The sequence below is a fragment of the Phalacrocorax carbo genome, chromosome 12 (genome assembly GCF_963921805.1).
Source record: "Phalacrocorax carbo chromosome 12, bPhaCar2.1, whole genome shotgun sequence".
Lineage (NCBI taxonomy): Eukaryota > Metazoa > Chordata > Aves > Suliformes > Phalacrocoracidae > Phalacrocorax > Phalacrocorax carbo.
The window spans coordinates 18,082,584-18,106,093 of record NC_087524.1 but is presented as its reverse complement, the minus strand read 5'-3'; the positions used below and the strand labels follow the sequence as shown (position 1 = coordinate 18,106,093).

At 38.7% G+C, this 23,510-nt stretch overlaps 1 long non-coding RNA gene across 1 annotated transcript; it reads right to left on the bottom strand.

Annotated features, from left to right (window-relative positions):
* Positions 1–276: 276 nt before the first annotated feature.
* LOC135315522 (uncharacterized) lies at positions 277–19,149 on the bottom strand. The gene is made up of 3 exons (XR_010375018.1): positions 18,956–19,149; positions 1,929–2,006; positions 277–381 (listed from the first exon to the last, which is right to left on the bottom strand). It is a non-coding gene; the product is annotated as an uncharacterized LOC135315522 (long non-coding RNA).
* Between the last annotated feature and the right edge of the window lie 4,361 nt (positions 19,150–23,510).

The window sequence follows — 23,510 nt, the reverse complement described above, 5'->3', positions numbered from 1 at the left end:
CTCGTGTCAAATGGTACTGAGTGTAAGAACAACATCCACTGAGCTATTTTAATTGTGTTAGAGTTGGAAGGAAAGCCAGCATGCAAAGAGGGTCAAATACAGGCTGTTTCTCTAAGCATAGATCACTACCAAAGGAAAAGTTAAAAGAAACCAGATTTTTTTTTACAACTTGCTGAAAACTTAAATGTAGCTGCCTTGCAAATTTCCAGTTACTGTCAAAAACACAAAAGCCAGAAGCAGATGCATAAGAAAATGCACAGCCAAGCCTGATGCTAACATTTTGAAATGGAAACCATGCAAATGAGTTTCATCATCCACTACCTGCTGTGTTCCTTGGCTTGGTGGTATAAGGATGACTTTATTCACATTGGGAACTTCTGACTAAAAATGAATATATTTAAATGTTTCAGTGACTATATGAATTGTGACTATTCATTACACAATACTTTTTCAATAACTGTTCAGCAGATTAAGTGGATTTTAAGATTTTATTACTACTTCTAGTTTTTTTTTTCTGTTAATAGTGACTTCTAAAGTAATTTGGTTTTCTAGCATTTATTTTGTTTTGCTTTGGGGTTTTCTTTTTTTGTTTGTTTGTTTGGTTGGCTTTCTTACAGTGTGAAATGGAGACCAGAAGCTTACTCTCTCTATTAGAAAAGAAGAGCTTTTTATTAAATTTCTTAATAAATTAAATAACTTTCAAGTAAAGTCTTCTCAGCCTCAGGAGGACTCTTGAAGAAATGTATTTGACTTTCAAAAACTTCCTAAGTGGAAGTTGTACACACTGGAGAAGAAATACTCATTACTTAGTTATAGGAATTAACACATTCTCTCTTCCCAAACCCTGAAAAAAGCTGGGACCAAATCTTGGGCTAACAATACAACTGGGCCAGAAAACCAAGAATTATAGCAGATTTTTCTTCTTAAAAAATCTTATGAAAAAATCTGGCTAACTTGCAATACTAATTCCATTGAGAGGGTCCACTTGGCAATGCACAAGGTACAGCAGATCTGCTGAGACCTGAAGTGGAGGCAAAATGAACCCTAAGGCGTTTTGTCATCTACTGTACCATATGGAAGAAGAGAAGATGAAACACATTCTAGTATTTTAACTGTTGAAATCAGAGGAATTAAAACCTTTATTCAAATTTATATCAACATAGTAATTTCTAATGTAGTTGTACACAACTAGCCATAGCATATGGGTTTCTTTCATTTCAAGAATTTAAAAATAAATCACCAAACACCAAGATGCATTTACAAAGCACCCCTCTAAAACGGTGCAAATTCCTGGATCAGCACACCTACATCCATTTCTGAACAAGGAGAAGCTACTGTATGTCAGGGCTCTGAGGGTACGAGAGGCATTGCCTGGCTCCCAGGGCCTCTCCCCACCCTGCCCATGGCCCAGGACCCCATTTCAGTTCCCCTGGGGATGTTATTGTTATCCCCAGTGATGCCATAGGATGTTGGTCTCCTGCTCCACCACAGTCCCACCCTGCCTGGCCATCGGCCCCGCTGAGCTGGGCTGACCCATGGGTTGACATCCTGGACCCATCTTGGCCTGTCCCTTTCTCCAGGGATGTGCCCGATGCGTGGAGCTGGGACTGCCCCCTGGCTGCCCCCCAGCTGCCCTGGTCCCTGGCTGGGGAGGTGGGATGAGCCAGCCCTGCTCACCCTGTGGGGATCCTCCTTGACTCCTGTCCCCCAGGGAACAACCACCCACACAGTGTGCTGGTGCTATGTAGAAGTGGCACTGCCAAAGGAAAACACAAACAAACAAAACGTTGCCTTCAATTACCATTAATGACACTTAAATAGGAGTGTAACTAGGAGCAGAAGATAAATATGGGGTAAGTGGCCCATGAAACCAATTTCTGTAAGGTCTGCTCTAGGCTAGCAGGGAAAGGAAATGTAATCACACTCACCTGATTTTCTGCACTACTGTTCTCATTGCCCATTTTGATGCTGACGTCCAGTATCACTCACCGATTAAAGAAAAACCACTGGAAGAAAATAAAAAGGTCTAAGTCTTTAGTAAAAAAACAAACAATCAAACAACAAACTGCCCTGGAAATTTTGGAAGAATGTCATCTCAGTCACCCTATCAGCTGCCCCTCCTGACGTTGTCTTACAATGTTTTTAAGTCATAAATCAGGGGAAGAGAACGCCTAATGCTTTTATTTTGTAATGTCTCTCTGCTGTCCTCCCTAGACTGGCTCCACTTGTACTGAAAGACGCTCCTTGAAACTCAGCTTTGTTACTCTGTTTCTGGATTACCCCATGTCATTTGAGCAGAAAGGCATTTTCCTTGCCAAAGTTACTTTGGATGGAGAGCCCATATGAAATAGTTATTGTTTTAAATGTATTCAAACCACTTGTATGTCATGGAGATCCTGGACGAAGCTGCATTCTCCCATTGTCAGAACCACAACATTAAACCTGACCGTTACTGTAACAGAAACAATTTCCCATATATGCACTCAGCTTTAAGAAAGAGTAAATGGATTTTTTTATCGTTATCACTGGGCTCATACCCTGCTTTTCATAGGCATTATTCTGCTTACAATGTTATGATTGAAACACATTTTCTTTGCACTTAGTAGGATTGGCCCGCCTTAATTACTATTGGTTTTATACTAGATCAACTCTAATTATTTAATTTCACAAAAATCCTCAGAGCTTTAGAACTGTAACCAGCAGCTCTGGAATTAGTGTCTCCCCAGGCATTATTAATTTATGTATTTTTTTTTAAAAGGATACTCAATAGTAAATGTATGCAATAGAGATTCACTTAGAGATATTTACTTCTGGTTCTAGACATTTTATTTTGGAGACCAGGAATTTAAATTCACTGTATTTATTGTATTACTGGGTGGGTGAAAATTATACACTCCAATTTTTTTTTTCCAAAGAATGTGAGACTGCTCTGCGGTATATGTCAAGAAAAACTCCATTAAAGTCGGGCTCTAAAAGAATGATTGCACCTTGTTAGCCAAGTTAACCGTATAGGCTTTTAAGGAATTTTATTACTTACTACTACAGTACACTTTTTTAAACTTGAAAGATTATTTTTCTTCACAGGAGGCTTGGAAAGAGAGAGAAGTTCAGTATTGTGCTTTTAAGATATGCTCTGTTTAAACTTGAGTATCTTCAGGGGATATATTGGTGCTTGAACTTGCTCCTGTTGAAATCACTGAGGCTAGGATTGCACTTTCAGTGATTAAGTAGCAATACTAGGTTTTATCTGCTGAGATTACTTCCAAATCCTCTACTGTTTTAAGATAGTACTGAACTAAATTAAAGACTGTATGTAATATTTGCAAAATCACTATTCCCCAAGTATGAAGTACTCCATCATGAAGTAGTGTGCGCACACAAATCTTTTCAGGCCCAGCTCAATGAAATGTTCCAAGACAACAGGTTAAGATTATAATATTTAAATTATGTATTGATATAACAAAATATTCTCACACTGTTAGAGCAGCCAGCTGAGGTTTCAGTGCACAGGAGAGGAATAATAACTTTATTTCTAGTTATTAGAATATATTAGAATCATGAAGGTTGGAAAAGACCTCTAGCATAATCAAGTCCAATAATATTAATAATAAATAATAATATTATTAATATTTATTATTAGAGAACTAATAACTTGAAAGCAGCAATATGCTTCTCTCAAGAGCCAGCACATTTCCCTAGGAGTGAATATACTGGCATTTCTGTGCCACTGACTTGAGGAGCTTTCCTCTTCCCAGCTCTTTTCCTGTTTCCACTGACATCATGTGAAAACACCAGGAAATTTAAAACTCTCAGGGGTGTCCCCTCACAAGCACTTGTGGTAGTAACATAAGCTGGGAATGAATGAAACTCTCCAGTTCCCCATGGTTAATTGGGGTGGGGTCTTGTACAGCAGTTGTGGAAAATGTGACTTTTGCTTATCAAGTTCTTAAACAGATTAGCCAGTGTATGACATAATGTTATTCTATTTTAAATTCACTCCAGTGCATAATACATTCTCAGTGCTTCTGCACCAACTCAGCAGTACTGACTGTTAAGAACAGCAACTGCTAATAGAGGCCAGACTTGTAATATTCAGTTGAAAGAAAAAGTACTTTATTTGCACTTTGTTACTAAAATGTACAGGAATCAAAGTAGGAAACTACAAAAGCACAGCAAAAGTGCTAGCTATGACCAATCTCCACTAACATATCATGTCATGCTGTCTACTTACTCTTTTCTTTCCCTAGAGTATGAAATTTCACAGCTGTCACACAATTCTCACATTACCATCTGCTTTATAATGATGCTAAATGCCATAAGTAGGGAATAAAGTCGTTATAGGTTCTGCAATAATGAGAAAAGTGGTAATAATAATAATCCATGAATTACATTGCAGAGTAACTGAGATATAATTTTTCAGATTACAATCTTATTGTAATCCTTTTAATATACATTATTTCTAAAACATTTTCTCAGCACACAAGCATTACTTAGGTTGCAAACTACAAGTGCTTTATCATATGTAGACAATTTCAAATAAATATTAAAAACGTGCTAAAAATCTATTCATTAAATAAACATAGGTTAAACAAAAGATAATCTTTCTCATCTTTCTATACTATCTTTTACAATTTACATGTCATTATTAAAATCATCTACCATTACATATCTCAAAAATTGCTCACTAGTACCAAATTGGTCTGATCAGCCCATAGAGACTTTTGTACTTGTACAACTGTCTGTACTGACACACTGTCTGTGTGTCAGGAAACAGCTGCTTTTCTGAAAGCAAGCAAGCAAGAGAACGTTTAAGTTTACACTTACATCCCAGGATTAATCTGGCAGCTTTGGATTCACTAACATGAAGAGCATGTCTTCAAACCATTCCTTCCATCTTCACCTCACAAGTTTGCACCTTATTTTCCTCCTACTTCTCCTCAGACTGACATGAAATGTAGGCTTTCTTTCAGGGACCCACCTTCATAACCTGCTGAACAACCAACTTGCCTCCACCCCAGGCAAAAAAGAAAACAAGTTATACTTCCTCCACCCAGGCCTCCCCCTGCTTCTGGGAGACTGCTATGGCTCTGCATGTCATAAATTGAGTACTAATGTTTTTCACAAAAGCAACCCCAGAGAAAATGGATTTTGGTTAAAACATATTTCACTTCCAGTGTTTCTTGGCCTATGGTATGAGCAGTGCTTCTGGCACTACAAGAATTGTTCAGTGAAACCCTATCAACAGCACACTGAAGTTATGCACATGTTTTCAAGGGAAAATTGGTACTGAGGGGAATAGCTACCCAGCATTTTATTTTCAGTTTTGTTTATGTGTTTAAATTTGTCTTTCATTTTCTCATATTACTCTTGAAAGCTCTCAGAAATACCTGCTCACAAAAGTTGATGTTCCTGTTCAGGTTATGCTGAAATAATTTCCCATTTAATCATCCTGAAGGGTGGAGACATAACAAAAACCCCTTTGAAGTGTTGTGTTGCAAGAAGTATGGGTTTATGGGTAAGCTGATTATTATTATTAATGCTCATTGTCCGTTCCAGCAATGTTTCCAAAAAAGGCTGCTCAGAAAGACAGCTGATAACAAAACACAGTGTATTTATCATTAGTGGCAACTCCAAGGGATTATAAAGTTTCTGTAAACACCAGTGGTGCCACACAGCAAAGGAACTGGCAGCTGCTGGTTTCCTGCACCTTGAAGAGCTGCTAGGCAGCTTTACTGACTCTAGCATGGAAAATTCATATCTGACATGAATAAGAGGCAGGATTTGACAGGGCAGCTATATGCTGTCTGCTGGCTTTCCTGTGGTTGTTCCCTGTTCCACAACGTCTTGGTCTACAAACATCTGGCTGGAAAACATTAGGCATGAGAAGAGCTGGAATGAATACTTGCAAGGTCAGGGACTACATGAGTCACGTTGCCTTTTCAACCTTTCTTTTTCTATGAAGTTGGTGATCCAGCAACCCAAACCTCCAGTGATATTATACCACCTTAAGCCACTGTTACTGATCAAAGAAGAATTCCACAGCTCAGAAGTAAATTATCTGTATTCCCTGAGCTTTTCCAGCCTATAAAGTAGAGTACATATGAGTGGGTTTGTTGGTGTGTGGGGAATCCAATATGTCAAATAAATCTGTGCTATACCTCTAAGAGTTCAAGATGGAAAACTCAAGATCTATAGTGAAGCTCAAAAATTAAAAGACATGAAAGTGGCTGCCTTTTTCTCTGGTATCCCCAGCCTACTTCAGAATACAGAAAAGCTGAAGTTTATAAAATGAAACTTTCAGTGTACTTTTCTGTAGACAACAAAATAAGGCCATTGTAAAATTCATTGCCTATAGACAACAAATTATGCAATGGTTTTGTTTAGGCTATCTGCCATGAATTTAAGAACGGGGATCCTGTGGGAGCTCAGGAAAACACAAGCCTGATAATATATCCTCACTTCTGCTAGCTGCATTATTTCCTCATAAACAGAAACTGAACTCATATTTGGTGCTATTCCATTTCTAAAGCTAAGGCCAGAAAATGCCACAAAGTGAAAGTGAAGAAGCTGCTTTGCAAAACAATTGGCTGGCACAGACTTGGGGAAAACGACCTTCTGGTAGTTGATCATGATTTGTGATTGTTTTTATCAATGCACATGCAAAGGAGAATCCCTCTGTTTGGCTAATCTTGTGTAAGGTTTCCAAAGCCACGCAGACAACTTCACTACTGCCAGAACCATGAGTCATGTGAAATGAGGGGAGTGACGTATGTGTTAACAGACAGCAACCACACCCTCTGATCTCTGGACCTAGAGCAACTCTGCCTGGCAACACTGACATTATATCTTTGGGTCAGTTTTCTGACCCATTCTTGTGTATAAATTAGGATACACTCAAGTCCTTTCCCAACTACCCCAAGCAACACCTATTCTCTGCAAGTTGTTCCCACCTATGCAGATGCTGCTTTTCTGCTCTGTTCCAGTATGAAGTAAAATCTGTGTGTGTAATCCACTAATTGTGAGAGCATTCCTCATCCTCTGATGTCTTGATTTATTCTCTCTGATTTTATGATAGAACTGGTGGGAGATGATGTACTCACACCAGGCTGCTTTACTGTTACTTCCTGGAATTCCCCTGTGGTTCCTCATCCATGCTTCCTGCTCATCCAGGGAGAGTGCCTTTTCTTGATCAAAGGAGGATCTAACCCAGGAGGACTGGAAGACTCAAACCAGGGGAAAACACAGCACAGACTTAAAGGTAAGCTATGTAGTGGGTTAATGACTTAGGCATTTCATTAAGATCTAAGCAATTTGTTTAATCCTAGTATATAAAGTGTTTGGCATACTTACCAACTACACACTACTCAGATACATAAGCCTCTTATATATTGAATACATGCTACCGTAGGTATTTATATAAGACAATTTAGTTTGAGCTAATTTTACCTTATGGTATAAATACTGCCAAAATAAGAAAAATGTTTTTATGTTGCTTACTTTCACATGATTGATACTACCCCGAAAGCATTGCAAAGCTCTGCTGAAGCACTGAGCATACCATTACGAACCAGCTAGTCTTGCAGGTAAAAGAAGAAAGCGGGGGGTGTTCCGAATTTTGCTCTTCACTGATCTTGATGTAACTAATGCAAAATCATTCTTAGTTTCTGCATATTTGAACAATATCACAGAGATCTGCAAGAATGGCTGACCTAGGATAGTCCGTCAGCCCTTGTTATCTCACAAATTCTAAAAGAGCAAATATCAAGATCTGGGAGGGAAAACATAATCCTATAATAAGAATTAGTAAACATGTAATGATTTAAGAGTGCACAACTTAATGGGAAAGATGTTGCTTAGCAACATCAGCAGCTGGATCTGCTGTAAAATCGTGATGTTGCTTGGCAACAAAAAGCTGAGCTGGCCTTTTGTGAGAGTTGTGAAATGGTATTTTGCTGCCCTTCCCCCAAGTTAACCAGAAATTGCCTATCAGGACAGCACCACTGATAGAGGGTAGGGCTGTGGATTTACAGGACATCAAACGAGACAGCTCTTTAATGCAGCCCAGCCTTGGCTGATTTGCTCCACTTCATGTACAAGTATGAAAGAAAAGAAACAGGGGGACGCTGAGTACCTGCTACTAAGAGTCAGAACAGGTTTTTTTTAAGAACAGATTAAGAAAGTTAAAAAAGATTCTTCCCATTCCTGGCTAATTTTCAATCAGTATAACAACCTGGCCTGGAAAAATCCAATCTATGGCAGGGCACTCCTGCACCACGGATGCCAGTGCACCATGGAGGTCCGAATGTGGCACCAGAGGGGTCAGGATGCAAAGTCACAGTATTCAGGGAGGAAGTGAAAGGGAATTATTTTGCTACAGTGTGAAACCTGGAAAAAACCATTGTGAACCAAAACTGTTTTGACTTCTGAGAGGATTCAACCTCTTCACATAGCTAAGGTATTTGGCAAAGTTTTATTCATGCTCACAGTAATTAGTACTTAGATACGGCAGTGGTAACAGTTAAAGAAAATGCAAAGGCCTTATTTATACATAGTACCCTTAGAAGTGATTTTAGAAAATAATGAGAGACATCAAGTGCCTGCAAGGCTTTACCTCTCATTTTAGTCTCTGTACAGATAGTCCCTCCTCCTCTTTGGAGATAAATTGATTTGCCCAAGGCAGAACTAGGATGTCAGCACAGGCTTCCTCCGCATGCTCCAGCTTGCCAGACTATGCTGGAATTCGAATTAATGTCGTTCTAACCTCCACCACGAGGTACCCTTCCTAAAGCAACATGGGATGCTAATGAGTTTTATTTTGGATTCTATCCAGGAATATTTTCCCAGCTTAAAAAAGGAAGTCTGCCATTTCAGCTTTTAACAGAATTTTCATAATACTATATAGTTTCATGCAATAATAAATAAAAGTGATTCTGGAAATCTTAGGCGTGATTCTATTGCCTGAAGGAGACATCTAGTGTCACACTGGATACCTTAGGGTATCCTGCTTATCCCTTAACTACTTCTCTGGAAAACACGGGTCTTGTTTTGTGTTTTATCTGCCAGTCCCATGAGGATGTCACGGCCACCTCAGGGTGTCTAAAATGGTTCTCAGTCCCTACATTGGTGGATCTGAGTAATCTTTCTCTTGTGCATTGAGCATTAAATGTTTTGAGCACATGTATATTCCCTTTAATTTGCACTGATTGCAGATGTCAGTGTCTTTAAAAGTGATGCCAAAAGTATTTCACAAAATATATATGATCCAAAAAATAACATCCAAGTATTGGAGCATTTCTCTTTCCAAACCACATTTATACCAGCAGCTTTTCACCAGATTCCATATGCAGCACTTAAGTCAGTGGGAACGCTGTTGATCCAGATGAAACACACAGCTCTGTGCAGTGGCACTGACTGTCTCTATCCACATGCAGCACGTGGCTATGGAAAGCTGGGTAAAGGCTCCATATTTAAGTTCCTAACACTGCAACCAGCTAGCTGGGCTTGGAAGCTATAGAGGAGCTGACCTACATAGCTCACTTGGTCAATCTGTGTCTATCATTGGCAGGACTGCAAATGATTTCCTTGTTATTATTGCCTGCCTTTTATAAACAGCTGATTATGATTTATGAAAAATATCACCCATACTTGTATTATGAGACATATATGACTATAATTCAGGTCCATAGCCAACTTGGCAGAGTGCACGTGTGTTGTCACACTCTAAATGTGCAGTCATTCACTTAAAGTGGAGAACCCTGTTCCTAAATATCAGAGATGAGGCAGGAAGAACATTACTCTGACTTGGGGCAAAGTTTTGGAAGGAGTGGTGGGAGATCTAAGGTGATGGGTGGATTTTCAGAATCTGCTGGCTCTCTGCTCCCAGAGCTGGTCGCCTGCTGTGGTGTCCAGTAGCAGCACTGGGAATGGTGGGACACAGCTCAGAGAGACAAAAAATCCATGTTATGTTGAGGCAGAAATGGAGACATAAGCAAGGTGTGGACCAGTTGGTTCAACGTGTCTCTACAGGCACATATAAAGCATGGGAAGAACACATCACAAGGTGAATTATTTCTTGTCTCTTTTCAGGTTCTTCTTCAAACTATTTCCTTGCTGTCCCCTCTGTAGTGCTTACCTGTCTCTTCTGTCCATGCATTCCCTTTTTTCTCCTCCCTTTGTCCAAGATACCAGTGGAAATACAAGGGAGAGCAAAGAGTTGTCATAAGGTCTGGTTTCCTGAGAGCTGAGGAGAATGGCAGAGAAGAGGCAGGGCTTAAAGCTGCTCAGAAGGTAGGAGATTCCTTCCTTCTTGTTCTCTTTTAGCTGTGGAGACTGAACCATCTGTCAGCAACCGTCTCTCCCTAATTGCGGATGGCAGCAGTATTTCATCTCCTGCTTTCTTGGCCTGAGGTGTGTGCTGACATGGCAGAGTTGGCAGGTTGCAGCTGTTTTCTGGGCTCTGTGCTAACACACTCTTCATGCCCACACGAATATCACAGGAGAGGAGGACTCGTTCCTGGGCTTCTAGAAAGCGTCCAACACTCAGAGACTTTCCTTGGGCTGAGAGGTGGACGCTTACCAATTTTTTGTGCTGGCCCAACACAGGTACATAATCATGTATACACACACTCACACACATATATACGCATGTACATATTATGTATTATGTGTATATATAAGCATAAATGCTATACAGGTTATATCCTTCATACTCAGTTAGGGACCATTTAGCCTGAAGCCGTTTTTCATAACCTCATGATAGTTGTTTGATCACTGGGTGAGAATAAATTAGGCTATAAACTCAGCTACTGAATATTTAGCAGAGAACAATATTCTGACTCCAGGTGTGCTATGTTTTATCAGTAGTGAGGGCAGACTATGAAAATAAGTCTCTCAGTAGACTTGCACCTTGAGACAACTTGTTAATAGCTAGACCAGGGTTAGGTGTCAGACTCTAGTCCAAGCAATTATACTAGATCTTTGCAGCACTAGCTCTGGGAACTGAGTCACTGACCACTGGCATAATTTTGTAGTCAAGATAGTGTTCATAAAGCCATGAATCATTGCTCACAAAGATGCTGAAAAGTTGGCTGAAAAAATGTTTACTTTGAAATTAAACTGGTGGAGTTTCTTCAATCTTTTGCACCTTGAAAATAGTTATATTAAGTAAGCACAACGCTTCCATTCACATACTGTAAATATTTAGGCAGGATTACTTATGCAAGTTCCTCACTGATTCACAGAGCAGGATAACGCTGCTGACATTTTACAAAAGTAGAAACTGAGGCGCAGAGGGCTTAAACGATTAGGCCATCAATATATTCTGTAATCCTGGACTAAATAGGAAAACAGGGGTAGTGTTCAGCCTCAGGATATCACTACAGAATGAAAATTATTACTGATTTGATTTGACATTGCTGTTCTAAAATAATAGGTTATATTTTACATGGAATAGGTACTGAATGAGCGACTTTTCTCAAAGATGCTACACTGATTTAGCCCTGCACAAAATGACCATAATTTCTAGTTAATTAGAAATTAGCTAATCAGGACCTAAATACTTTCTTAGGCTTATTTGTAAGGGCCAGCCAAGAACATTTTTGTGCACAGTAATATCACAGAGGTATCATTAATGACATAATCAATAAGGAAGGAAAGAAAAACAGTAGAGGCTAAAATAATTTTTAAGTGCTTTTTTTCAAAGGATAATAATTGCAGGATAACGAGAATGCTTCCCTACTGTCATTACTATTGTTTCACCACTGTTATAACATCAAGTTTACAAAGAATGTAACAAATGAATGTTTAAGATGAACGTGAATGTAAATTATAAAGCTATTTTCCCCCTTGACTCCTTTGACTCAACTAAGCAGGCATGCAAAACAATATTGAGATCTCAGAGACAGTCCCTAAAGTTTTTATGTTGATCTGGTGACAATGACTGATGCCTGAAGTGCACTATCCTACTCTAAACTGGAGCTCTTGATGCTTGCCTTTGTGGCAGTGGCTTTTTAAAAAGATGATCTAATGCCACGTTGGTGGGAAGTGGTCCTAGTGATCCATGGTGGTTGGCGGAGACAAAGTTAACTAAGCTGCTCACTGTTGTTACAGATGGCACAAGTCTTCATCCTTTTGACAGACATAAACCTAACCAGCTTCTCCTAATGACAGATTTAAATTCACATAACATATTGCCTTGTCCAGCTGGGTCTACACTATTTATATTCATGTTATCATTTTCTGCTAATATAAACAATATCCAGTTTCACAAGTTTGCTCTTAATTTACAGGTGTATTTTTCCACTGGCATTTCTTCATCATTAGTGAATATGTCAGATGCATGCTTTGCAGTACTTCAACTCAATCTCAGTTTTTATTTGGGGCAGGTTCCCTGGACACCAGCCTCACAAAATAGTTGTTGCTATAGATAATTAAGCAATATATTTACATTTTTAAGCAGGGATTGTAATACCGAATGACAATTTGAGAAGAAAATTTTCAGAAATCATCTGCAAATGGCTGTAGTATTGGATTCCCAAGTCTGCAGACAGCCTGGCTCTGGCTTTTTGAAATGTGAAGATGTGAATTTCCTCTTTCATCTCAGTAAGATTTTAACATCAAAATCTAATTATGTTTTTTGAACAGTGTCTATAGTTATTTTGCTTTTGGTCATTACAACAGATGGAACTTGACAGATGAACAGATGAAATTTGATTTTGCAGTTGGTTTCTATTGATCGTCTATTTATCTACTTGTCTACTGTCATTGAGCTATTCGTTTCATCCCTAAAAAACAAAAGGTAATAAAGTAAATGGAAATAAGCATCATTGCCCTAGTTATCCTCCAGCTGCACCTATCGTGTCCATAACCTCGGCACACGGTGCTATCACTGCAGTCCAGTGACTGGATTCATATTTAAATGTGGATCCAAAAGTTAAAATGGTAATTCATTGGGGTGTGAAATCCCAAGAGTCAGCACTGAGATCTCAGATAATGGCAGAAGACCAGTGCAATGAGAAAAGCAGCACTCAAATTTTTTAGCTTGACAGATTTTTTTGTTGAAATTTCATCTTTCAGACAGAAGTATTACATGTCTATTCAAGCCTTTTGACTGTCTCTTTTGGGTATTACAGATCCAAGTGCCTTTTTGTACTGCACGTCCTTGACTTGCTGGCAAAACCCCACCTTTTCCTGTTAGAGCAGGAGCAAATATTAAAAACAATGCCTAGGCTGATGTTATATGCAAGTTTCAGATGGCACTTTTGTCTCCCAGTTACAGCAACTGTTTTTAATCACAAAGCACTTTGAGATATTAGTAGATGGAAAAATATAAAACTTCTACTCTTAACATGAAATCATGACAGAATATAGGGAAGTAAATATCAGCCACTATTACCCCAAAAGTGTATACTAACCATATTTCAAGTCAATGGAACAAGCACAAAATAAGGTCTACAACTGTTTGTCCAGTTTAAAGTTCACCTATGAATGGAGTATATACAATATCACCTTCTGTAATTAAAGGGCTAAAAAGAATCAAGATTATTATCTTCTTATATCCAGATGCAGTTCTTTTTTTGTTGCATGAGCAAACTCTTAAGGGTTACTTGGCAAAGTGGTGCACATCTAGAAAAGAATAATATTCTTCTCTGAAAAGTATGAATAGCCTACAGGTTGAATCACACATCTTTAAACTTCAGATGTAAGAACAGAACTTGGCATAGAAGGATATGATGACACTGTAGAGTATGTTAATGCAAAATGCTGAAGTGCAATTTCCAAACTCTTGAAATATTTTGACCAACAGAAGTGCTTTAATAGTGTCAGAGTTCGAGTATTGATTTTGGGCTGGCAAGTCTTCATGGAGAGACTAAATATTGCATATATGACAATTAAGAAATGTTAAGGCTAGTTTATCAGAATGCAAGATAATCTTCATGCACAATGCTCCTGATACATGTCACTTTTTGATGTGAACAGTGCAATAAGTTAAGAGTCTACCAGAGGAACTGAAAAAAAACCCCCAACTTTATGTAGACCGTAAATTTAAACCTCCTGCCCCCTTGCATCATGCAGAGGTTTTCATATGGGTTCAATAAAACTGTGCAATGCTCCAAATTTGTGGGCAAAATCAGCTCTTTCTCACAAAGAAAGTGGTTAAGTATAATTTCAGTTTACAGTTGGAAGTGGCATGGAAACTGTGAGTAATAGACAATGTAACAAGTAGACATGCAACTTATTCGAACAGTTAATAATAATTACTGTAGTTTCAATTGTATCAATATGCTGTATATGTAACACAGACACATACAGAAATATAAAACTCAAATCTTTTGAGTCTAATCAAAAGCTTTTTTGTGAGGATGAAAAATAGGTCAACAGCTCACATTATGCTAGGATAACAGTAACAAAAGTCAAAGACAGCTATATATAACACATCACACACATATCCCTCTGAAACGTGGGAGGATTCAGTCTATACCATGCTAAACCCAAAATGGAGCACATTAAAATCTAAGCATGCAAAGTCCAAAACTGTGCTGTAAAAATGAGGATTTTGATGCTCATGAACTGTTTTTGTACTTTCCCCCCTTCTCTTACTGCAGCAATCTTTGTGCTTCTGGCTTCAACTAGGAGTTGCTCCTGACGTCAGAGTGTGCTAACATCAAAAACTGGTTTTGCTCCAGATCTAGGCATATCCTCTCTGCCTCTTTTGGAGGGTGAGTGAAAACCTCACATTGAATATTAAGTGCAAGGAAATGGTGCTGTTTGGATGAACGCTTCATAGAATCATAGAAAATAGGGCTGAGGGACATATCCCTTCTTTATTTTTGTGTGTATCTCCCCAAAATAGTTATATATTTTATAGGTCTGCTGGAGGAAGCATATTTTGGGAATGGGAGAAAATGTTCTGAAAACATTTTCCAAAGAACTCCTTTGAAAATATTTGCCATTTGGTCTAGTTTGATCAATTCCTCAGCCAGATCTGTTCTGCAGAAACAGCTACAGTGTTGGTTCACTAATAAAGTTTCTTGTTTTCTTTCATTACCTCTAGGGAGATTATCTCATGGTTCTGCTTCCTAACTCACAATTACCCAGGTTGTGTTTCCTTCTAAAATATTTCTGTTGCAAATACGGCAACTGTTCATATAAAAAAACACTAGCATGATATCTATGACATTATGTTTCGATAGCAAGAAAAAGTGCTTACACTATACACCCAGTCAGGTTGCCATGAATCAGTCAATCTTTTCTGATTACTTAAATGTCATCCAGGTACAAAATAAATTGTTCTTAACTTTTATTTGTGTATAGTCCTATTACAGTCCTATAAAATCCCCCGCAGCACACTACTGCTTTACATGTGAAGCAAACTAACATATCCTAATCCATTTGCAAGGGCTCGGAGCTGGCTGAGTCTTGGGTTTGACCAAGAACCAAGAGTGCTAGCTGGATCATATGCTTGCTGTGAAACCAGAGAGGTAAATGAGTCTCTCAAGTCCTAACTAGCATCTTATGATGAATTTAATTTGGCAAGAATATATAGTTCAGTATTTTGTCAAACTTGCTGAGCCTTGTATATTCTGTATATGTATCTTGATCAACCGATATATTTTCATAATATCCTGCACTCGGGAACTTCTAATGAAAATGTGCAAAAACAAAATGGAACTTTTTTTCACCATGAGATTTTTAGAAGCCAGTACTTAAAAAGGATTATGTCAAGAAAGATAAAAACTATAATCTATGATGGGTCTACACTTATACTGGCTGTCAGCAGTGCAACTCTTCAAACCATTAGCTGCTGAAATTCAATGTAGAATCAACTGGATTTAACCTATTCATTTAGCTTTAAGCTTATATCATAGATGTAGGGTAAAATTTTACACTTTTCAGTCTTGTTATGGACTTAAGGGGCTTCTTTAAATATTGTTCCCCTGGCATCAGAAAACATAAAAAAAGATCTGAAAGTATTCTGCAGCCTGAGTAGTGCCTCCCACCTCCCCCAGAATGAAGGCCCATATTTCCAGAAGAAAGGTCAGTGGTCAATGTGAAAGCTTGGTTTGCCTTCCCTCACTGAAAGAAGCCACTCAGCACTGATTAAAAGCTGCCCAGTATGACAGATCAAACATTCTCTAATACTGCAATAAAATCATTCACTAATTCTGCCATAAAAGATGACAGAATTTTAAAGAAAACTTGAAGAGATGAGAAAGGAATATCCTCAATATTCTTCAAAAATACCTTCCTCCCATCCAGCTGAATGGAAGTTGCCAATGAAGACAGGGACCCTGCCACAGCCTGCAGGAGATTTCACAACCTGAACCTTCAGTGATGTCTCCCCCTTGGCCCCATTCTGCTGCCTCCTCTGGAAGCTCTCCAAACTATTGCTTCTATTTCTATTTCTATCCTGCTTGCTTTGTATCAAGCCCCACAAAATATCAAGCAAGCAATTTACAATGTAAATTATTTTTCATACATGGGGGAAATAGTCTGCAGGCATACCTGTGAGTATGAAGAATAAGGTTGGAACTGGGGACATGTATTTTATTTCTTCTTTGCAGTAGGCTGTTTGAGTGGTTTTGAACAGGTGTCCTTTCTAATCAGCCCCACAAACCGGTGCCCATGTGACAATCCAAGCACATCTAGTCATTGACAACTTGCTTTGCTGATAAAACCCAGCTAAAATATAACTTAGGTCAGCTTTTTCCTAGACTAGGTACTTCCCACAGCTTGCCCTGGGATTGTCAAAACGCTTGGTGAAAAAACACTAACTAGATAATTCTGGAGCACGTTTGAAGTAGTTACGGATCTCCCTAAGCTAGGTTATCCAGGTCTGCCACTGTCAAAGATCTCTGTTTTAAAGATGGAAAAATGGATGGATGTAGATGCAGATGGCAGGGTGCTGAAAACAAAGCCAATGAGGATTAGATCTTCCATCCATAGGCCCATCTTACACTTCTGGCCAACTACCAGCCCTTCTACCTTTCTCCTTTCCAAAATTCATTCAAAATAAGATTTATGGATATATGTATCAGGATCTACTTAATTATGATCTGAATCTATAACTAAAAAGCTTTGTCATGAAGGGATGGAGATTTTTTCCTTAACTCCTACGCGTATAGCAGGTTTCTAACCCAGCTCTTGGGCTGTGTAAAGGGAAAAAGGTCTACTTCTACGTAATTAGCAGCTTGATCCTGAATAGCTGAATCATGAGAAACAAATTCAATCTGTAAGTGCTCTATTTTTTTATAAGATCAGATTTTGTAGGAAATACCAACTTTATAATACAGATAAAAGCACGTCTGCTATTGTCATCCTCTGTCTGTCAATATGATTGTTAGTTTCTGCCTGAAGATAAACCTATCTTTTTAAAGGCAGATTACTTGAAAAATAGTTTCCAAAACATACCAAAACATTGTCGTAATATAAAAAAAAACCCTGTTCATTAAAAAAAAAACCCTGTTCTGTTCATTAAAAAAATCCAGAAATAATTGAAGTGGCCATGGTCTTACATGCTGACAACATATTTCAATATAATGCTGTCAGCGTTCAAAGTAATAACATAATCAATTTCTTGTTAATCTCAAACTAGTGAAGTATTATTTTAATCTGATTAGTTCTCCTAGTGGGAAAGGCTAGAAGTGGTTTCAACTACCTGAATATCTGCAAAACGTTTGAGTCACCAGAGGCAATATTCCACCTACCGATGTTCAGCACAGTCTGAAGCAAACTTCATTATGCACGAAAGGACAAAATGTCGTAGTCAGTTGTCACCTAAGAACATTGTCAAACATCTGCATAATCTTTCTAGTGACTAGCCAGCTAATTTTATCTCAGAAATTCTGCATGAGAAACAGATATTCTTGTCATTACATGGCAACTTAAAATCAACAAGCAATCCTTTCTGAGACAAATCCTTAGAACTATTTCTGAAAAAGGAACAACGGTGGAAGAGAGCCATATTTTAAAATTCCAGCATTTGCAAATAGCTATTACAGTCTGTAATGTTGCAACATGTTTTTAAAACAGCTATTTTAGAGCATGCATATTTAATGATCACTCTCTTGGTCTTAGAAAGATACTGACTAAACAGACATCATCCTGTAGACTACTTTATAGGTTGTGTGGATTGTAAAACAAGTTATACAAGAGATTATGAAACTACAGAACCTCTAAAGGAGCCACTGTTTTTTTTCTGGTAAGGAGAAAAGTTTCTTTTACTTGTAAGACACTCCCTTTGCCTTTCTGTAATGTCTAAAACATAATTAGTAAACTGTTGTGAGTCTAGACATTTTTAAATTTAAAGAACTAATAAAAAATTACTTACCTAAATTTCCTCTAGACTAAAAATGAAAATGTACCACTCTGTCCCTGATTTTTATAACCTTCTGCACTCCTTCACTCCTAGCTGGTGTATGGATCCCCTTTCTCCCTGGATCACATGAAAGCTTTCTATTAATGTGAATTGGCTTATGTTTGAGAACACTATGCTGGACAGCTATGAAGTGTAAGGAATCTGACCCAGGGAGCTGTAGGGCTATGACACATCAGTTCTTCACAGGAATTCTCAGTTGCTGGATGAGGATAACAGGAGATAGATCCTGTACACTGGGTGCAGACTACTGTCCTTGTTGTTAGCCTACTGTTTGCTTAAGGCAGTGAGACAAGTTCCATGATACACCAATGCCACTGGAATTTTACCCTCTGGCTTTTCACTCCAGGACCGTAACTACTAAGTATCAGTCTCTCTGTTTCACCTGATCAACTTAGTAAGCTAAGTTTGGGAAAATGAATCAGTTTAGTACATGACAACCATATATAACCACAGCATCGCTAAAAGTGATAGCTGCCTTAAGAAAACCATTGCAAGTCAGAACTGCTCCGCATATGCATGAGGAATGATTTGCTGGACTTCAGAATAAACATTTAAAGTCTGGGAATGCTAGTAGATTACCTGGCAGGAGGGAGAGAAGGAAAAAGAATAAGTCTCCTGCCTCCATTCCATTCTTCATCCCTTCACCTGTGTTCAGTCTCCTCTTGCCCACATGGTCAGAAAAGAGGGAAAGCAGCTTGTCTCTGCCCACGATGGGTAAGATGGATCTTTCAGCCCACTTGTTTGAATGTAGCAGTTGCAATTAGAGCGTTACATCTGTGAGCCCTTCAGGAAAAAAACATGCCACTTCAGTATAGAGTTGTATTAACTATAAACCCCAAAAGCAATAGGAAACCCACACCAATCATACAAATTACTTTTAAGTAGAACATGTTTACAGTTACATGGTACTTTTAGAAAATCCTCCCTTGGAATCTGTTATTTCAGAGAGGAAAAAAATATTTATTTCAAAATAAGTTGTGAGTTACAGGCCTTTAACCACATGTAATAAAAATATATTCACATCAGCACAAGATGTGAAGAAATGATTGCTGTGAAAGGATTAAACCTACCACAGAAGTGCTTAGGTTTAAGTTAATTGTTTGCATGATGTTGGAGATGTCTAATATGTGATAACTTCTAGAGATAATATAAAGAGAAACGAATTCCCGTGCATTTTCTGGGAATATAGGAATGATTGGCATATTAAAATTTCAATGTCAAAAGATTGCCATGCAATTATGTAAATTATGTAAAATTTGGGCACAACTCTATGCAGCACTAATTGGCTTTTTCTTTTGCAAAATTCTGACATTGTTCTGCATTTGCTTCTAATTCCTTTGTTCCTCCATTAAAAATGAACTGGGTGGACCACCAAGTCAGCAGCTGCCTGGCTATTCTCTGCTCTGAGGCATCATTGATGTATATACTTCCTGCTCCTTCCTGCAAAGATTTTTTTAAAATTTATTTTCCTAAACTAAATTGCTGTTGGATTGTAGGGAAAAGTGGAAAGTTTTTGAGCATTTTAATCTCCACCAGCATGACTTCCCCATATTGTCGTAGCGACCTTGTGTCGATGTTTCACTTAATGAAACCTTCCAAGTCATTAAAGAGTTCCTGGTGCCAGTGAGGGTTTGATCCTGTTGGGATTGTTTCACCTGACATCCCCCCAGACTGGGCCCCAGATTTTTTTCAGAGTTCTATTAATAATTGTTCTTTCATATTCCTTTGAAAATACCTTCTTAGACTGGCACAATGTATACTGTGATTTGATGGGCTGTAACCTAACCCGCTCCACTGGAAGAATATCTGGTGCCAGATTTTTACCTCCCACGGGATTATCTGTAAATATGGAAATAAAAGCTGCTGCAGGAACCAAGTACCTGAACTTACATTACTGAACTACATTGGTAAAACAATTTTTTTTTAAGTAAGTTAGCTGCACACATTAAAAGAGCTTCCCCTCATCTGTGTTTGCTTGCAGACCTGCCAGCTGAATGGCAAGTATCTCAAGATGTTCTGTTTCTGATGTTTTCAATTAGTCCAGGCCCCATTTCAGATTACCAGGATTATCTTTGTGGCAGGAATAGCCATCACTGGGTAACAGGTCCTGTGTGGCAATGTTCTCAGACAATTAATTTCTTGCTTTATCTCTTCATCCTGAATAGTAGCATTTATTTTAGTGCATTCAAGGGAAATGCAAAAAGTTTATGCTTTAAAATCATATGCAGCACTCCTGGGCAGTGACTAAACTGGCTCATTTAAAAGCATGCCTTTTTCCATTAAGGCCTAGGAACATCTGCTAGCGCACTGGGGATCTTCACACCAGGAGACCAATCTTCTAGAACTGGATGAATGATTAGATTTGATACTAAGACGAATGGTGGTAGATTCACAGTTTATTGGCTCTATATGAGAGCACCTGCAGCTCCCGAGCTATCCAAGACACAGAGCCAACACCACTGGTAATTCACTTCTCAGCATGGTAAAACCCCCCCATTATTTATCTGTATTTGATGACAATGGAGACTGCCCATTGCTTGCTGAAATACAGTACTCATTTGAGCTGCTGTGTATCATGGTATGTACAAAGTAAACACCATTAGGAATTAGAATTCCATTGGAAATCGGCTAAACACCAGAAACTTTATGTGCATTTCTGCACTCTGAGAGGACGAAAAAGAAGGAATGGTGAAATCTGCACACAATGAATCTCTGCTAATAAATATTAAGTATTTATTTTAAGGTTCCTCTCTGTATGTCTTCTTATTTTGTTGAGAATAAGGTTTTGCATATATGCATGTATGAGAACTGAATGGACACCAGTTGAAAAAATAGTCTTGGTGAGCAAAACCAATTTGTAAATCTCACAATCAACTGAACACGGGCCATTTTCTTAAGCTGCTCTTTTCACTGTTGATGATAATATATATACACAAGAATAATCAGGAAAGTAGAGATCTGAGAGCCTGGACAGGCAGAACTCTCAAAATAAAAATGCAGGGGATTGTCTGGCAATATTGCAAGATGTTTAGTTCATATTAAGCATAGTCAGGTGATATTAAAAAATTGTAACTCACATATATTTGTTGAGCCTATATTTGCATCCTGACATCTGGACTAACTGGGAGGAGAAAGCCCACATAAATTAAGGGCGTATATGGTAGTTTCTTAATAATATTCCCCTATATTTCCCCTTTTTCTGAAGCTGTGAGTTGTCAGTCAGCTTACAGAAGGCAATGGCATTATTTTAGATGGCAAGGTGATATTGCATGTGTTGTAAATTAATTTTCAGATAAATAATATTGTTCTTAAACAGAGTTAGTGGCATAGGAGGCAGAATCTGCTGGTTGTGTGATGCTGCTTCTGGCTTCCAGCAGTTAAAACTACGTTTGAGTATCGGTTTACTGTACAGTCTGCTCATGTTTTCCTAAGAAAATAATTGTCAGTGGGGTGCCATATCACTGTGAATGGGAGGGGAACTCTGCTGCGAATTTGCTTGAATTCTCACAGTATGTCCTTGCTGTAGACAAGACTGGTAAGAATTCCTCACAACCCGTCCTGTAGCCTGAAACACTGTTTTTAACCCTCATTCGTCTGCTCTTCTGTGCCTTTCACTTCTGTATCAGGAACCTGCTGCCCACAATACTGCTACAGCATGGGTCAAAAATCATCCACTTGATAAGATAGTTTATGGACACCTGTTACAGCAACGGCTGGAAATACAGCATCCAGTTACTGCACAGTTCAGGCACTTCTTCCCACTGAAATCAGCAGGAGCCAAGAACCTACACACCTTTGTAGATCTAAGGCAGGCCTGCAGAGCGTATGTGCCTACCCATGTGTGTGATCAGGATAATCAGTGCTGGCACAATGGCTCTGTGTCATGAGACAGCACACTGAGGCTCGTGCTGGCTGACACTTCCACCCCTGAAATACTGTCCTCCTGCAAAAAGGCAGAGTTATTATACCTTCACGCTTGGTGCTTCCAGATTCAGCTCCTCCAGATGACCCAAGGGGACATGATGCTTGGTTATGCTGTCTGAAACTGCCAGTTTCTTCTCTGCAACAAGAAGACGGAACAGGAATTAGGAGTCTTGATAGCATCTACCCTCTGTCTCGCACATAGCTGCACCGTGTGTGCTGTGACAGACTGGTCCACACGAAGGGCAGCAGTAGGCTTTTCCTCATTCCTACCACTCCCAAGTGAGATGTGTAGCTTCAGTGAAAGGGTTTTTTGTGATGAAACTGAAAACTGAATTCAGATTAAACTCCGCTGATCTATGTGGGGTGTTCTTATATCACATACAAATATAAGCTTCTGGAGGAATGTGACAGTAATTGTTGAAATCCTTTTATGATGCAAAATATTTCTGTTAAAAATGAATTTATATGCTCCATGGTATTTGTTGCACTATAGTACTTTTTAGGGTTTCATTTTTGCTTAATGTGGGTTGCCTCTTTAAGAACCCTTTTTGCTACTTTAGCATATATTTGAGACAAAGAGCAGTCTGTGGGATATTTTGCTCTTGTACCCAATGATTAAAAGGCCCTGCTTGTCTAAGCACCAAGAAAGGTCAAACATAGATTTCAAGAAAGCAAGCATCGTCTTCAGAAACATCAGATTAGTGTTTGTGAGACTGGAAACAACAGGATTTCCTCAGGAGGGTATTGAACCTTTCACCTCATACTAAACCATTTACGACTTGCCTCCCACCCTGCTCAGCATTTTGCATTTTGTACTGTATTTCAAAGCCTTTAGAATAGGGAATATTTCTTACTCTGTGTTTGTGTGCCGCATTGTACAATGGGCCCCAGTTGTGTTTGGATCCTCTCTTGAGACTTCCTGTGCTAGGGTCCACTGAATTTGCAATGCAAATTTTACAGCACTCTACTAGTCACACCAAGTATAAGAGTAGAAAATTGTTTAATAGTCCAAACTCTAATCCAATCATTTTGTACTGAAAAATTAAATATTTTAAACATATATTTTGAAAGATAGCTTATGCGTTGTTGCAGTCTGTAGCCCAGCAGAAGTACTGATTTGGGGAAGACAAGGCAGATCCATGACTATATACTGAATCAGTCTGATCTATGGAGATGTTTCAGAATGCCTGCTAAAAATACTCTAATGAAA